This window comes from Magnolia sinica, chromosome 6, assembly GCF_029962835.1.
Source record: "Magnolia sinica isolate HGM2019 chromosome 6, MsV1, whole genome shotgun sequence".
Classification (NCBI taxonomy): domain Eukaryota; kingdom Viridiplantae; phylum Streptophyta; class Magnoliopsida; order Magnoliales; family Magnoliaceae; genus Magnolia; species Magnolia sinica.
In genome coordinates this window covers 67,378,292-67,394,765 of record NC_080578.1, presented here as the reverse complement: position 1 = coordinate 67,394,765, position 16,474 = coordinate 67,378,292, and positions in this window count along the sequence as shown.

Here is a 16,474-nt window from a genome sequence, read left to right as displayed (position 1 = left end):
GCCCACCTGGGGTTGCACAAATTCCTAGAAAATGATTACATCCCCATAGGCCATCATTAGAGTAGCTAGGCTAGGCTAGGTGGCTAGACCCCTAGCTAGCAAGTCATGATTATTTCTCTTACCAAGAGAGCCTCTTTTTATCTCTCCCATGCACCTAGCCTCCTTTTGCTCTTACCCAAATATGAAATTTCTAATTTCCCTCTTCTTTAAAAAGAGAGAGGCCATCATGCTCTCTCTTTTCTAGCAATGCAATCATGATTTTTAGTAAAAACCCCAAGTTCCTTGCAATCCACCTCATTTTCCCTCTCTCCCTCTCTTCTCCTCATCTCTCCCTCTCCCTCTCTAAGCTTGGACATCCCACCTATTGCCATTTTTTCAGCCCTTCATCCTCCCTTCTACCCCATAATCCAGCCCTTAACTTAGGATCTTAACCATTAAACCTCCTTCCTTGGAGCTTGAAGACTCTCTTGAAGGTGGTTGCCTAAAGATCTAGTAGGTGGGTGTGCATGTAACTTAGAATCTTAGGTTTTATATTCCTTTACTTGTTCCTCTTCTTCATCTCATGTTTGAAGTATGTGGGTCCCACCAAATGATGGTGGAGGCCCCATATCTTCTTGGGCGTGGCCATTCGCCCATCCTTTATGCATGCATAACCCATGGGTGGGGCCATTTTTCATGGACCCCACCATGGACCTTTTTCTTAGCTAGAAGGATCCTTAGGTCATCTAGACCCTTTATCCTTGGTGGAGATGGCATCTACACCATTGGATTTTGATTAAAAGATGCATGTATGGGTAGATCTTGCAATCCCATCAATATATGTGATATGTGTGGAAGGGCCTTAATGTGGCAGAGCCGCTTCCCTTGTGGCTGATTCTTACTCTTCTTTTGTTAATATATTATTCTCATATGTGTGTGGCCCACCTTGTGGCCTGGAAGTATCCAGGCCATCCAAAGAGAGTGGACGCCCATAGTTATCCACTCTATGAACATAGGTGTCCCATTTGTCCCTTTTTGGACACATGCAATGGATTTTATGGTATGGATTAGGTCTAGATATTTGTGGGGCCCACTGAGGTGGACCACAACTCAGATTCCATGTGGTGATTTCCCCTTATTTTGGTTCTTATGCTCATTTCATTTCATGTGCATGATGCTGTCCAGAAATTTTCTTGACAGTTTCTTGTTGGTTTTAGGTCAAATTTTTGGACTGATTGGGGGACTGTTTCTACCCATTGGATATAATTTTCTTAAAGGTGTGGACCCCACCTAGAAGTATCCCAAACTTTACCTCTATCTATCCTTGATCGAGGTCCCAAAGGAGTGGCCTAAGTGGGGTGGACAGTCTAGATTTTCTAGACTGTCCAGCAACATTATAGTTTAGAAATCCATAAATATAAAATAGTTTTTGTAATGGTGGGCCACTTTTGTGGACCTTACCTTTTAGTACACTTGTATGGGGAGGTTATAATTATTTTTCCTCAATTTTTTGAGAACTTGGGCCCACCCTTTTGGGGTGCTCAAAACAGGGACAACACTACTTTAATTTTATATTGTATTTTCTTCTACCTTGTTGTCCATGCATGTTTACCTAGGCCTTTGTGTGGTAGTGGCCTTCCCATTCACCCAATTTATGGCCCACCTTATAGAGGACAACCCCAAGTTCTTGTGGGCCACATATCTGATCATATTTTGGAGTGTTTAGGGGCTGGGATAGCAACACCTTGCTGGACATCCAGCTGCCTGAATGTCCAGCAATGGGCTGGCCTTCCACCCCACCTCAGGCCCACTTATGTACATGTTATTCCCATCCATCCACCATTGAGGTGTGGCCCACTTAGTAGGGGACTAGTCCCTGGAGGGACATCCCAAAGTGGGGCCCACCTGGACCTTGGAAGGGGTCAGCCGTCCCACCCTTGGGATGCCCAAGGGGTGGTCGGCCGTCCCACCTTGAGGCCCACTCGATGTATGTGTTTTATCTAGGCTGTCCTCCCTTGAGGTGGCCCACTGATGTGTGGAACACTCCCTGGAGGGACGCCCACTCATGGAGCCACCTTGATGTATGTTATTCTAGGCCGTCCAGGCCCACCTGGAAGTCCAACCTATATGGTGGTGCTGCTGGACTTGTAGTCCAGCAGCAGGCCCACCTTCTTTTGAGTGATGTATCCATGCTCTCCATCTGTTGGGGCTCACTATGATTATTAAGAACCACCACTAGATTTATTTTCTTCTATAAATCCCACTTGCTGGACCTCAGCAAGCCCAGGAAGCTGGGTGGGCTGAAAGTCCAGCAATATACTAGAATTTGTATGATTCATGTTGGGATGTTTTGAGGGATGTGTGGCCCACCAAATGGAGTGTTGAGTACACACATAATCAATCTATTTTTTAGGCATATTGTTGGGCTAAATTAATGCTTTGTAAGGCCCATTCTAAGTGGTAGGTTGTGTACTAACTATAATCCAGATTTTTATGGTCTAATAGGCCCAGATAGGCTGAAAATCCTCCATTCGAGCCCAGTATTATGCAAGGGCTGACCTTATCATATTCTGGGCCCAATGAGCTATCTATGAGCCTAACTTGAGTAAATGAACCTTGAATGCCCACTCTTAAATCCCTGATATGGGCTGACTTGCAAGGCCCACTTTATAACTTGTTGGTTAGGCCTTCCCAAGTCATGGGCTGATGTTGTGAGGCCCACATAAATAATTTAGGCCTTGGCCTTGTATCCTTAGGCTTGTGGGCTGCCCATTTGATCCATTTAATACATAGATCTAGTGGCATATGAGGGACGGGCCATAAATGCTCCATTTGGCTCAAAATGATGGTACTTGGGCTATGTATTGAGTCTGTGATATACATGAGGACTTTGAGCCATTCTCTTGAGGCTCATTATGTGTTGTGATGTGAATGTATGGCTACCCATTGTACTTTTATAGTAGTTTTTGGGCCTTGGGCCTTAATTTAGTTAGCTATCTTGATTGGGCCACCTTCTTGGAGACAATGGTGGTTAAATATCCCCATTGTGGACCCCTCTAGGCCCATTGGTGGTTGAATGTCCACCTTAGGCCTATTTATTAGGTCCATTCTCATCCTTGGTGGTTGGAGGTCCACCTTAGACCTTGTTTGGGCCTGTTCCTAACCCTTAGGCTTGTAGTATGGCTTACTTAGACATTGTGGGCTATCCCAAACCATTGGGCCCCCACTAGTTGTATGTATCTTTCACCTTTTAAGGATTTTGTCTAAGTACCTAGACTTAACCTTGGTAAGAAGAGAGTATGACACGTCTCATGATTCATCCATGTGCATCATTTGTGTGCTTGGAGTATGGATTGACTGATCATGACTTATGCTGTTGGGTAGATTGTTTTTATGGGACTCCCGGAGATATGGAGTTGCCCTACATGAGCGCTGGATGCACAGGACTGATGCATGGTTGACTGGCGTGATTCATGCATCTTGTATTTGTATGACATTAGTATTCGCCCTAGCTTCATTAGGGTCGTAGCCTCCATAGGCATGCCGTGGATGGTTAGATTTGGAGACCAGAAATATTATCTTGAGCACTGTGGGTACTTAGGATATCCTTGGGTGAAAGTCCTAAAACCTTTATGGTACTAGGAGACGCACCAACGTCGAGACTGAGTGAAAAATATGAGCACCAGTGCCTACACCTTGAGGCCATGTCTCCCACTGTAACATAGTCGGTTGGGAAGGGGTGTGGCCTTATCCGCCCGAGTGAGAGGGCATCTAAGCTAGGCTGAGTTTGACCTGCACGTAAATGGGTCCGCTACTGTAGAGCCTTGTTGGTGATTGGCTGTCCACAAGTGGGTAGTGAGGTCTCTTATGCTCACTGGTCTACGCGGCTAGGTAGGCAGCAGTCGTGTATTTGACCTCGGTGACTTCCTTGAGAGGAACTATTTTGATATATGGACTTGATATGAGGACTGGCATGATTGCATTGCACCTTGCATATAATATTTGACTATTTAGTCTTCTTATTGCATTGCCTTGGTATGGCACCTAGTACTCATATATTGCATCGCATAGCGTTATGACGGCTGATAGCATTCATGCTTGGTATAGCATAGCCTTGGTATGGCTGATAGTATTGATGGTATCCATGGTCTTGCCAGCTTTTCCGCATTCACTAATATTGGACCCTTAACACCTGTCCTGCACACACTTATGCCACCCTCTAAGCCTTCTATAAGCTTATGCACGATTGATGCGTGCAGGTGACATTAGGCAATAGCTAGTACTGGAGTAGGAGCTTACCAAGAAGCTATCTCTTTTGGAGTTTTATCATCTATCATTGTATCTTTACTTATTTCGAGCCATGTGCTATAAAAGTTTTAATTCTTAGTTGATTTTGTAATATTGTTCCCGCAATTATTCTCTATGGTTATGATCTTGGGTATGCTGATCATGAATAGACTTATGTTATGGAAATCCTCCTTATAGGATCCCAGGATCGGAACCTAGTGTATGGGTGTTAGGAGCCAAGAATGGGGTACTACGGAGGTTGTCGGTGTCGGATTCGGCGATCGGGTATTTTATGAGCCCAGTTTCTAAGTCCGGGGTGTGACAGAACATATCATTTATATGCATCGTCTCAAAGGAATTAGAGAGATTAAGGTGGGAAAGATGGTCAGCCACTACGTTCTCTACTCCCTTTTATCTTTTATTTCCAAATCAAATTCTTGGAGTAGGAGGATCCATCTTATCAGGCAGGGCTTAACATCATTCTTAGAAAGAAGATACTTGAGCCTGCATGATCTGTGTAGATGATGATCTTGGATCCGATCAAGTAGGACCTAAAATTGTCGAAAGTGAATACTACGGTTAAGAGTTCCTTATCCGTAGTTGAGTAATATATAACATAGGGCTTTTTTTTGCTATGGCCTAAAACCGTCCCAAGAGCATAATCGGACACATAATTTCAAAAGAAAGGTTCCAGTCGGGTGACTGCATGATAGGTGTGGTGGTTAACATGCCCTTAAGCTTAGAAAAATCTTCCTGACATTGCTCAGTCCACTCGTATGGTATATCCTTTTGAAGTAGATTGTATAAAGGACAAGAGAGGTGATTAAAGTCCTTTATAAATCTTCTGTAAAATCTGGCTTGTCCTAAGAAGGATAACACGTTTTGTATGTTCTTGGGTGGAGGTAAGTTAAAGATAAGATCAATCTTAGCCTTATCTACCTCAAATCCCTTAGACGAGATGATATGTCCAAGGACAATTCCCTTACGACCATGAAATGACACTCTCCCAATTCAGTACCAAGTTCTTTTCCTCACATCGCTTCAACACACATTTAAGATTCTCCAAACAATCATTGAAGGATGGACCAAAGACAGAGAAGTCGTCCATGAAGACCTCTAAATATTGCCCCACTATGTCAGAAAAAATACTCATCATGCATCACTAAAAAGTGGCGGGGGCATTACACAGTCCGAATGACATCCTTCGATAAGCAAAGATATCAAAGGGACATGTGAATGTTGTCTTTTCATGATTGTCAGGGGCTATCTCTATCTGATTGTAGCCTGCATACCCGTCAAGGAAGCAATAGTACGAATGACCAGCTAGCCTTTCCAAAATTTGATCAATGAAGGGCAAAGGAAAATTATCCTTCCTAGTGACGATATTCAATTTCCTTTAGTTAATGCACATTCTCCAACCAGTAGTAACTCTAGTTGGCATGGCTTTATTATTGGCATTGGCTACGATGGTGATTTTAGACTTCTTAGGAACCACCTGAGTTGGACTCGCCCATTGACTATCGGATATGGGGTATATGATACCCACATCTAATAGCTTAAGAACCTCGGCCTTAACCACTTCCTTCATGTTTAGATTTAATCTACGTTGTGGTTGCCGGGCATTCTTCGTATTATCTTTTAGATAAATGCAGTGGTACATATCAAAGGATCAATTCCCTTGAAATCCATAATCGACCATCCAAGGGCTCCTTTGTGCTTAATGAGAGTAGAGATCAGCATACTCTCCTATTCTGGCTCAAGGTGGGAAGAAATCACCACCAAGTATGTCTCATCTTGACCTAAATAGACATATTTTAATTCAGAAGGCAAAGGTTTTAGGTCAAGCTTTGGCGCCTTGAGGTTAGACGGTAGAGGAACTACATCGTTTTGGGGTAATTTTTTAAATTGTAGCCTCCGACGGTTAACTTTAAGTACTGACACAGTATCAAGCATGGTTCCCATCTCCTTAATCATATCATCATCTAAATCATAGGAGTGGGCCAGGCCCATCTCTAAAGAGTCAGAGGATAAGGTCAGAAGTGTTCTATCTTCCACGAAAGAATCATTCAAGTTAATATCGTGGGCATCATCATCATCCTATGCCTTTTTGCTCATATTAAAAAAAATATTGAGCTTCAATGTCATATTCCCAAAAGACAAATTCATGACTCCATTCCTACAATTAATGATTGCATTTAATGTGGCAAGGAATGGGCGATCAAAGATGACAAGAATTCGAGTGCTCATGTCCATGATGGGTTGAGTATCTAGGACGATAAAATCTACTGGGTAGTAGAATTTGTCAACATTGACCAACACATCCTTAATTATCCCTCTCGGTACATGAACTGAGAGATCGACAAGTTGTAATATAGTCTAGGTGGGTTTTAATTCACCTAGACCCATTTGTTCGTAGATCGAGTATGAGATCAGATTTACGCTCACTCCTAAGTTAAGAAGTGCGTGCTCAATCCGATAATTCCCAATTATACAAGCGATATACTTTTGTGGCACATCTTGCTTTAGGATGACACTCACTTTTTCTGTTAAGAAGATTTTCTTTTGAATATTTGGTCATCTTTTGGTCATACATAAGTCTTTCAGAAATTTGGCATATGAAGGTATTTGTTTAACGGCATTCAGTAAAGGAATGTTGACCTTCACTTATTTTAGCACCTCTAGAATGTCTTGAGAGTTAGAGAGAGGTTTTGGTGCAAATAACCGTTGGGGAAATGGAGCAATCGGCTTGCCTTGAGGTTCTAGTTCTAACTCTTGTGGAGTGTTGCTAGATCTATCAGTTTCATCTTTTTCTAGGTCCTTAGACTTTTCAGCCCTTACCGGAATAGATTTGTCGATTGTTTTCCCACTCTTAAGAGTGGTGATAGACTTAGCTTGTTGTAACGCCCTGAAATTCGGTGGTCGAGCATAATTCAGCTCCCGAGTTCCAAAACATCACTTATGCAACATATTTAATGATGAATGTATGTTGACTGTATTAGTGCATAAAACATGGAATAGATTAAGCCAAAACATAGATATGCTTCAGGGACAAGTGAATAAAGTAAGCGGAAGACTTATAGTAAAATGTGTACAAGTGTAAATCCCTGAATAACATATACAACTAGATCGTGTAAAAGTGTTATTTATCAAAATTTAAGTACCAAGTTACATCATTTCAGTCCCCAAAATATATCCCAGAAATCCCGCGCATCAGACCGAGGCTCGCTAGAACCCGTCTGAAAACTGCATATAAGAGAAGGCAGCCTCGTCGTCATCCAGCTCCCGCTCTGCCTCAGACGTCGCATCCACATCTGCAACATCAGGGCCTAAGGCAGAGTCTGGTGGGTGTGAAACACCGCCCCAGAAACGTGGGAGTGAGTGATCAACTCAGTGGAACAATAAGGCACCGGTTAACATGTTATCAGTTCAATCAAACAGTAATGATAAAGCAGGATAAGTAAGTAAATCCTAAGTACTCTTGTTAATGCAAGTATGAATGCAATATGATGCGTGCCCTCACGCGTACACCCTCAGCGTCTTCATCTTACGTTACGCATGACATCGCCTCAAAGTGCGCCACATCTACAAAGCACATGCAAATGCGGTACATGGATATGATTACCAAGTTGTTATTAGTCCGTTTCACACAACAGGATTGGGAAGCTAAGATACCTTCCTCATATCACCATCCAAACAGTGATCCATACTAGGGTCGTCAATCCTAGATATCTCATACGATCATATAGTTGAGGTCGTAGCAAAGGGCTCGTCACCAATCAATGCACGCCTTTCATGCCTTTACTACCACAGATCGGCTCGTCACCTCCTTGCGGTATCCAGGTATGGTCGAGGTCACTACAAAGGGTTCGTCACCAATCAATGTAGGCCGACAGCACGAATATAGTGTCCCATACCACCATAATCGGCTCACGAGTTAAGTTGCTCACTGGTCACTACGGGGAGGCTCGTCACCCCAGCGTAGGCCGACAGCTCGACCACGGTGTCCCATACCACCATGTCCGGCTCATGAGTCTTAGCGGATCAGGTACCATGGTTATTAGGATTTCACTGGTAAGTTCGGTACCCTAGATTCAAGCAGTAGCGTCCATACATGGTTAACATACATCGGACAATCGGGTTACTTGACGAACTCGACTAGCACGAGCGCACGTCGAATTGAGCGACATAGAGTGCGCAAACACTCCGCATGGCCCAACCACTGCCGACAACTCTAATACGACTCGGGCTCGTCTAATACGTCTTACGTGGCGAAAGCAATCTCAACCACGATTCAAAGGGTCAATTACCGATTTCCTGGACTAAGGCATAGTCCCAAACACCTTACACAACTACAGATATTCATATGGAATGTAAAGCAGTAATGGATCAACAGCTCAAATCATGGTACATACACATCTGAAGAATATCAACTTAACATAAATGTAAGCATAGGAGATGCTTGAATTTAAATAACTTGGAATGTAACTGCATAAAGGAAAACATGCGCATCCATAGGAGTATTGAGAATCACTTCTCAACGCCCGCAACAAGTGTAATAAGTTACACTTAGATCATTCATGCATTTCTACAAACACTTAGCATACATGAAACAACCTACATGACGCATGTTGAAATACATGCACTTAGACAATTCCTTTTATCAAGGAGTCGTCATACATGCATCTAGCATACATACATGACAAATAATCATGGCAAACACAAGTGCGTATTTTATACGTATACGGTACTTTATAAATACACTTAGAATACACAAATCTCAATATAGCACATGCATATCAGAAAAGCAATGTAAACACGACATTTGGCATGTGAAATCTCATCCATAACAAGAATAAATCACTAACTGGGATTGAAAGCCTTGAAAACCATAACCTATACACTTAAAGTCCGCACCTTAAGCGAAGAAAGAACCGCCGAGCTGATTTAGACGAGTTGTCTTCGTCAACGGTGCTAGAATACCCTAAAATAAGGATAGAAATGAGATACAACAACACTAAGTCTAATCTAAGCTCTAACACAGGTTAGGGTTAGGTTAACTTACCCCAAAAGAACTCAGAATCGTTAGAAAAACGATTCAAAGTGAAGGTTGGAAGATGAAGAAGAACAAGAAAGAAATCAAGATGATTCACCAACCAATCTCTCTCACTTACTCTCTCTTTTCCACTCTCTTTCCAAGCTAGGGTTAGAGAAAATCGTATGGAAATGAGAGCTAGGGTTTAAGGACTATATATAGGCCTTAAAATGATGGAAATAACCCCAGGGTCAAGGTATACTTAGGTTATAACCAAAGCACGCCTTTCTCGATCCAACAAAGCACTTCTGGTGGGCCTATAACCACGAAAGGTCGGACTTAAGCTCCTTGACCATGGATCTAGGTCAAGCTGAGATTTCATACCGACCGGCTCTTCAGATCAGCCGTGGCGGACCACACTCAATTCAACGGTCACGGAAACTCGATCAGGTCCACAAGCACTAGGATATGCCTAGGCCAACCATCCTGATCAGAGGGTGAAATTGGATCAAAATCCAACGGTCAGAATGCTTAAAATCGTCGCGCAAGCGACACGACTCAGATTTCAATAAAAGCTTAATAAATTCCAACCGTTCTCACACTCTTCACTCCGAACTCAAGAAAATCGACCCAGAACATCAGATCGACTTGATTTTCGAGGTGAAGATCAAGCCCAACTCGGTGACCGCAACAGCCTAAGATCATCGCCATCGGACTTTCGACGCGCGGTCCAGGTCCGATCCAGATCTTCCAAAAATTCCCCAGAACAACTGGATTTAGCGATGGATCCCAGATTTCAGAGTAACGTAGCGCTCACTAATCTACACGTTTAGAGCCATGCAGATACAATTTAAAGTGATTGATGCGGATTTCACAAGCAATCGAGTAAAGCGCTAATTACCCCAAAACAACTACTTAAGGAAAGATTAGCACAAAAATTCCAAGGTCGTTACAATCTACCCCCTTAAAGAAAATTTCGTCCCCGAAATTCATACCTTCATATAATCCTCGAGGATCAGAGGGTAGGTCTTTCTGACCTCAGCTTCAGATTCCCAAGTAGCCTCTTCCACACCATGATGCGTCCATAGCACCTTCACAAGAGGGATAACCTTGCTACGCAATACCTGCTCCTTCCTATCGAGAATACGCGTCGGTCGCAGTACATAAGTGGCATCCTCACTCAACTGCACCTGCTCCCAACTGATAATATGCGAAGGATCAGGAACGTACTTCTTCAGCATAGAAACATGAAATACGTTATGCACGCCCGCAAGAGGTGTGGGCAAAGCAAGGCGGTATGCTACCGCTCCCACTCGATCCAGAACTTGAAATGGACCAATAAATCTCGGCGTCAGCTTCCCCTTCTTACCGAACCGCAAAACTCCCTTCATAGGAGAGACCTTCAGAAACACATGGTCTCCCACTACAAACTCAAGCGGTCGACGCCTCGTATCAGCATAACTCTTCTGCCTGCTCTGCTAGAAGTCGACGTCGAATGATGTCAACCTTCTCTGAAGTCACCTGCACCAACTCTGGGCCAAGCAAACTACGCTCACCAATTTCTGCCCAACAATGTGGTGCTCTGCACGGGCGACCATACAACGCCTCATAGGGAGCCATGCCGATACTCGCCTGGAAACTATTATTATACGCGAACTCTGCATACTGAAGACAATCATCCCAACTGTCTTTGAAATCCAAAACACAAGCTCGCAACATATCCTCCAGGACTTGATTCACGCGCTCCGTCTGCCCATCTGTTTGCGGATGAAACGCGGTGCTGAACTTCAGTTTCACACCCATCGCTTCCTGGATACGAGTCCAGAAGATAGATGTAAAACGCGTGTCTCTATCAGACACAATCTCCAGGGGAACTCCATGCAGACGCACTATCTCCTTGATATACAACCTAGCCAACTCGTCTGCAGAGTAAGTGACTCTGATCGGTAAGAAATGCGCCGACTTCGTTAATCGATCGACGATCACCCAGATAGAGTCAAATCCCTTTCTCGTCCTCGGCAACCTAAAAATAAAATCCATAGAGATGAAATCCCACTTCCATTCAGCTATGGGCATGGGCTGCAACAACCCAGGAGGTCGGCGATGCTCTGCCTTGACCTGCTGGCACGTGAGACAACGAGAAACAAATTCAGCAATCTGGACCTTCATATTGTCCCACCAATAAGACCTCTTCATATCTTGATACATCTTCGTGCTACCTGGATGCATCGCAAGCTTAGAACTATGGGCTAACTCGAGAACCTCACGTCTCAAGTCAGGGCTGTCAGGAACACATAACCGGCCACGAAAACGTAGGCCCCCATCAGAACTAACACTCCAGTCGGAGCTCTCATCGGTACCAACCCGCTGCCTCAGCTTCACCAAAAGCTCATCATCTGCCTGAGCTGCAATGATCCTCTCGTCGATAACGGGCTGTACACGAATGTGTGCGATAACCTCATACGGCTCAACCACCGTAAGCTTCTGCTCAAAATCGCGCACGAACTCCAACATCTCCCACTCTGTTATCATCAACGGAGCCGCAAACTCCAAAGCCTTCTTGCGACTCAACGCATCTGCCACAAGGTTCGCCTTACCAGGATGGTAAGAAACATCGAACTTGAAGTCCTTCAATGTTTCCATCCATCTGCGCTGCCTCATATTCAAATCACGCTGCGTGAAAATATACTTAAGGCTCTTGTGGTCGCAAAAGAGCTCGAACTCCTCACCATAGAGGTAATGTCTCCAAAGCTTTAATGCGAAGATGACAGCTGCCAATTCCAGGTCGTGCGTAGGGTAATTCTCTTCGTGTTTCCTTAACTGACGCGAAGCATAGGCAATCACCCTGTCCTTCTGCATAAGGACACATCCCAGACCTACGCGAGAGGCATCGGTATATATAATATACTTAACCCCTTGCTCTTGCAATACTAGCACAGGGGCGGACGTCAACTTGTCCTTCGGCTCTTGAAAAGCTAACTCTGTTTGCTCACTCCAAGCAAACTTCAAATCCTTCCGTGTCAGCGACAACGGTCGGCAATCTTTGAGAAGTCACGAATAAAGCGTCGATAATAGCTGCAAGGCCAAGAAAACTCCTCACCTCGAAAATCGAACCAGTTCGAGTCCTGCGCTGCAGCTACCTTGGCAAGGTCGACGGCTATCCCGTCCTTGGACACCACATGTCCCAGGAACTTGACTTCCTCTTTCCGGAAATCACACTTCTTGTGCGAAAAGCTGATGCTCCTAAGAGTACCCAAAATCGCTCTTAAGTGCTCCTCGTGCTCTGCCGCTCGTCGAATAAATCAAAATGTCATCGATAAAGACAATGACGAATCGAAACAGAAACGGCCGAACACCCTGTTCATCGGATCCATGAACACGGCCGGTGCGTTCGTCGACCAACGACATCACAAGGAACTCATAATGACCGGAGCTAGTCCTGAGTGGTCTTCTGCACGTCTCCATCCTTGACGCGCAATTGATGATACCTCGATCGCAGATCAACCTTTGAAAGTACCGTGCCCCTTCAACCGATCAAACAGATCATCAATCTGGGCAAAGGGTACTTATTCTTCACGATTACCAAGTTCAACTGCGATAATCAATACACAATCGCAAGGAACCATCCTTCTTCTTCACAAACAAAGCAGTGCTCCCCAAGGAGACACACTTTGGGCCGAATAAAACCCAATTCCAAAGAAACCATCTATCTGCTTCCTCAACTCCTCCATTTCACTGAGGCATCCGATAAGTGGGTAAAGAAATGGGCGCCGCACTGCATAAGATCGATAGCAAAATCAATCTCACGCCGAGGAGGTAATCCAGAATCGACTCAAACACATCTTCAAACTCCTGAACTACGGCGTACTAACCAACGCCGATTCGGCCGAACTCTCCAACAGAGAAGAATAAAAATCAATACGAATAGGGTAACTGACCTGAACCGGGAAAGTAACAGTCTCGCCCTCAGGTCCATGGATCGTCACTGATCTCGCTTCACAATCAATCTCAGCTCGCATCCTCGTGAGCCAATCCATACCCATAATAACATCGTAGTGATAAAGCGGTGCGACTAGCAAATCAACACGGATCGATCCACTTCCCAGATCGACCAAACAATCCATACAACGCTTGCCCAAGGCAGAGGACATCCCCGTAGCGGTAGTAAGCGTCACTCCTGCATAGGAACAGATCTCAAACCCAAACGCCTAATCGCCGCATAAGAAATAAGAGAAGTAGTGGACCTGTATCCACTAACACGAAACAGGAATACCTTCAATATGCGCTGTCACCTCAAAGGACCTCGGCACTAAGTCGACATAGGCGCTTCAGCTAAAGCGCATGAACACGAGCTGCTGCTGACGATTCGGCAGAGGAACCATGGGCAGCCGAGGTGGCTCGAAACCAGGCTGCAGTCGAAGGATGGATGAGCAGGCACTGATCAAAGAGGAGGAGGAGAAATCACCGGAGGCATCGGACGGCTAACCCTCTGCGGTGGAGTAAAACCACCTGCTCGCATACGGGAAAAACAGAAACGGTCCAAGTGCCCCACCTTCCCACAATAAGAACATCTCAGATCAGCTCTCATCGGCTGAGCGGGCGGTGCTGAACGCCTAGGAGGAGAATCAACATGCGGCCTCTTGCCGAGGAAAGGTGCACCCTGAAAGTCTGACCGCGGCCTAGGAGGCATCGGTGCTCGCATGCGGGACACTCTATCTCCGTCCTGCTCTGCTCGCAAGGACATGCTCACTAGCTCCGTATATGAAGAAATGCTGGCACAGCAAATCTTCGATCGGATCTCAGGTCGCAGCCCCTCAGAAAAACGCCGCATCCTCATCGGCTGATCACCTAGGATCAAAGGAACATACCGCCCCAACTCAGTAAACCGGTTCTCATACTCCGTAACCGACATCCCTCCCTGGCGGAGGTGAAGGAACTCACTCTCCTTCTCGTGTCGGTACGTAACCGGAAAATACTTCTCGTGGAAGCGCGCCTCAAACGCCTGCCACGACCACACGAAGTCCTCCTCGACAGTGTGAAGCACACTGTCCCACCACAAACTGGCCTCCTTCTCAAACATGAAGGTGGCAAGCTCAACCCACTCAACCTCAGTGCAACGGCCTCGGCATCTTAGAGATGCGGTCAATCCAATACTCGGCCTCCTCGGGTCTATGAGAACCCGCAAAGTAGGAGGTCGCAAGCGCTGAATCGCTCAGAAGTGTCGTGCCCCTCGCACTGGCACTCCCGGATGGAGGCATAGGTGAAACAGTGGAGTCGCCCCTACCGACGAGCAAAGATGCCGGCCATGGAGGAGAGGAACTCCTGCTGCTGCTGCCGGCTTTATGTTGCTGCTGCATCCACAACATCATCTGCTCAAACCTATCAACGGGTGCAGAAGAAGGTGCATGGCTTGGCTCAGGAACCGAGGGTGTGATTGGAGGAGCCATCGGTGTCGACCCAACACCAGCCCGAGATGGACCCGTGGATCTGACTGGCTATCGCTCAAGGGAGGAACCCCAGCAAGCGACTCAATTAGAGAAAGACGGGCCGAAGTCTTCGAACCCTTAGGAGGCATCCCTACATTCAATTAAAGGATGCAACCTGTCAGATTCTAAGTCACATAATCCATCCACACAACAACAACACAGCACAACACAACTCCAAAACAACATGCATTCCATTAATCAAAATCGTCGCAATACAAGTAGTGCAGCAATACATGAATCACGACTAGGAAAGCATGAAAACAACAACATCTAACACTTCAAACAACCACAACAACTACAACCACTAACAACTACAACAACTCTAACTACAAGCCAACAACGGCTACGCACAAAAAGAAAAACACAACAAAGCAAAGACAGCCACAACGATGCTACTCGTTGGAATCAGGAGATGGAGGCGGAGCACCCTTATCCTGCAAGCAACACAGGATAGACTTCAAAGTCCGGGACATCTTCTTAAACTTATGCTTAACAAAGCCTCGAAGATCAACCATCTCCTGGCGTAAAGCAGCTTGCCCTTCTTTAAAGCGTGTAAGACGGGCATCTCTGGCAATCTGCTTTGCGCCCTGCTTTGGCACCACAGGAGGAGAGCTATCACTCGAATCCTGTGCCTCAATCTCTTCCTCGTCTTGCTCTGCTTCTTCCTCAGACTCCGCACCACCCTCAGCATAACTCTCATCATCACCACTATCAGACTCGGCCTCACCCTCTGAGGCAAGCCGACCAGAACCAACCTCCATCAGCTTGAGAGTCCTCAAATTGATATGGTGAACAGGGACCGGCTTCTCAGCTCCAAGCCTATAACCAAACTCATGTGCGATCTTGCAAATGAGGCGGCCAAAGGGAAGAGACTCGGTCCTTCTACTCGAATGAGCGATGAGAATAATCTGACGCAGGACGTACGTCGGCACACACAACTTCGCATCCTGCCCCACTTGATATAGGAAATCCACCATCAGGCGCGTACACTCGCTGCGGTTGCTCCACCTTGGATATACATTGAACGTAAAGATGTGGTGAAGCAAACGGAAGTCGTCCGTCATGAAAGAAGCCAGAAGACTCCTATTCGGCTGCCATTCAACCAGACGACCACACAGGAATCGGGTGCGACGATCCCTCTCGCGCACACTATCCACATTCTTCTCACTGGCATGCACTTCCCCAAGTGGCACCTTCAAGAGTCGGGATATCAAAGCAACATTGACAATTCCAACTCGACTGCTACCACAGGGAATCTTGAACTGCAGAGGATCCAGCGAAGGCTCCAGAATGTTGGCATAGAAGGCCCGAACAGTGCTAGCATTCGCGCGATACTCGCCTTCGAACAAGGGACCCCAACCAGCCCCTTCAAGGCGCTCCAACAAGAAGAACTCACCAAAGAGCCGCGGATCAACATGAGCCTCAAAAAGGACTCTACGCCCTTCATAGACTCCATGCGACAATTCCGCCAACAAGGTCCTACTGACAGGAGCTCGAGGATCGAGGTCCCGCGTCGTCTGGAACTCGCGCGTGGCGGACGTGCTAGCGGCGGCACCTCTCGGCCTCCGTGCACGGGTTGGGCGGCTCGGCCCGGCTTCATCCACGGGCGCTCTCTTCTTCCCCATCAAGGAAAGAAGGGAAGAAATGGAAAAGATGGCCGTCACAATCTCAAAGAGGGCCATGAGAAATG